The following is a 1,980-nucleotide window of genomic DNA, read 5'->3' as shown; positions in this document are numbered from 1 at the left end:
GGGTCCTCCGGAGGACCCGGCCTGTCGTTTTGGACACAGCCATAAAAGGGGATAAAACAGACATTTTTCACAGTGGAATCTGACTGATAAAAACTTTGGAGCTTAATCCAGGACCAGTTTGTGGATAAACGTCGAGTGAAGAGCCGCAGATTTTTCCCCTCCCAGCATTGCACTCTCCGGGGAAGGAATCCCATGCAGTGACGTATGCTGGAGCGGGAGGGCTTTCCCAGCAGCTCTGGGGGTTTCTCGGGGGAACTATGAAAGGTCAGTGCGAAAACAAACGCCGAACAACCATGTGACGGTGCGTCGACCGGTCAACAGCTGAGCGACCATGCTGCCAGCTTAGCCGGAGGTGTAGAGCCATTTTGTTTTAGCTAGTAGCAGACATGACACGATGGATCTTCGACAGACACGATATTGGACAGTATGCGGGCCCACATCACGGATTCGGTGAAAGYAGMCMTCRARAAAACAAACTCAATTCCTGCTGTTATTCCTGGAGGTACAACAAAGTTTTTGCAACCCCTGAACATCACTGTGAATCGTGCATTTAAAGCAGCACTCAGGGCTGAATGGGAGGCTTGGATGACTGACGGGGATAAATCATTCACAAAAAATGGCCAAATGCGAAGAGCGTCATTTCCTGATGTCTGCCAGTGGATCCTAACAGCATGGAGCAGARTGAATGAGTCCACCATCACYAATGGGTTACGAAAGGCTGGACTGCTACGTGAAGAGGACACCACAGCTTCAGAGCCAGCATTACCCGGGAGGACAACAGATACCGCTGTGTGACGCAGCTTTTCTCAGCTTGTTTAACTCCGACACTGAAGAGGAGGACTTCGATGGTGTCAGTGCGCCGGAGGAAGATGAATGAGACATTTTTTTGGACCAGAAACTGTTAAAGAAAACCACCAAAATAAGGTCAGATAAATGAACTGTATTCCTTCGAACTTTAATTCCTAAAGGTTTGCTTTTTATGTTTTGATGTTGAATTCACTTTTTTGACGACAATTTTGGGTGTACTGTTATTTTTTATGTTGGGGGTGCAGCTTATAGTCCGGTGCAGCTTAAATGTTAATGTTCGGGGTTTTTTTTTAAATGGCGGGTGCGGCTTATAGTCCGGTGTGGCTTATAGTCCAAAAAATACGGTACTTAATCTTTTCATGCACCTTAAGATCCACTTATTTAGAAAAAAGTCTGTTAACAAAACTAAAGTTGTAGGTACTACTCCACAGAGACCAATTTTTGACCACAGCCCTACTCATTGAGTGCACAGTTCAGAATTTTCAGGATGCCAAACTTACATGTAGATTTACCATGTCAGAATAAAATGTCATAAATCTGGTCTTAAATGATAGATATTGACATGGATTTAGATGTGCTTTTGTTGATTATTTATAGCAAAGTTATTAGCAGATGAGTTTSCTGTCTCCCTAATTTTGATGGTCACAATGGAAATGGGGTGTGGCCAAAGTGGTCCCTGGGGGGCAGTGAGACCCAAATTTTTTTCTGTTAACATGCTTTTTCTGAAAGAGTGGACCCTAGGGTACATGAAAACACCAGAGAAGTTCAGTAGTTGGGTGTGCATGGAGACCCACCCTAACCCACAGACTAAAAAGATGAAAATTGTCATATTTTGTTGGTGTAGTGATATTTTGAATACCCCCCCTCCCCCCACCGCCCCGATGACATCATCAAGAGAAAATTTGTTAATCGAAAAGTCATTTAAAGGGAAGAGCTAATCAATATGAGTCAGCTGATACCTTGCTTTTAAAATTTGGTTGGTTTATAGCAAAGCTATTGGCAGTTAAGCTTCCTGTACATACCTAACTTTGATGGTCAAAATGAAAAAGGGATGTGGTCAAAAAGCATTCTCCGGGTAGCAGTGAGACCCAAATTTTTTTTCTGTTAACATGCTTTTTTTGAAAAATTAGACTGTGGGGTACATGAAAATACCAGAAAATTTCAGTAGTGGGG

Source organism: Austrofundulus limnaeus, unplaced genomic scaffold (assembly GCF_001266775.1).
Source record: "Austrofundulus limnaeus strain Quisiro unplaced genomic scaffold, Austrofundulus_limnaeus-1.0 Scaffold485, whole genome shotgun sequence".
NCBI classification, from domain to species: domain Eukaryota; kingdom Metazoa; phylum Chordata; class Actinopteri; order Cyprinodontiformes; family Rivulidae; genus Austrofundulus; species Austrofundulus limnaeus.
This window is presented reverse-complemented; position numbering follows the sequence as displayed.